The following is a 281-nucleotide window of genomic DNA, read 5'->3' as shown; positions in this document are numbered from 1 at the left end:
GTCTCCTCTCAATCCCAGAGGATTAATTGCCACCAATTTCCCTCCAATCCGATCTGGATTTACTGACCGGAGGAAGAGGAGGAGGAGGAGGAGGAGGAAGGTTTAGTTTGTTGATCTTTGATCAGACCCAGATCTCCTCTTCATCTTCTCCCGGTGGCGTCACCGAGCTGCAGGGGTTACCATGGCAACCACATCCCAGAGCCAGGTGAGGTCAAAGTTTAAAACTTTACCAGAATCAGAAACAAAAAGAAATGAAGAAGCAAAATTCAGATTCTGGAACA

The sequence above is a fragment of the Poecilia reticulata genome, linkage group LG15 (assembly GCF_000633615.1).
Source record: "Poecilia reticulata strain Guanapo linkage group LG15, Guppy_female_1.0+MT, whole genome shotgun sequence".
Classification (NCBI taxonomy): domain Eukaryota; kingdom Metazoa; phylum Chordata; class Actinopteri; order Cyprinodontiformes; family Poeciliidae; genus Poecilia; species Poecilia reticulata.
This window is presented reverse-complemented; position numbering follows the sequence as displayed.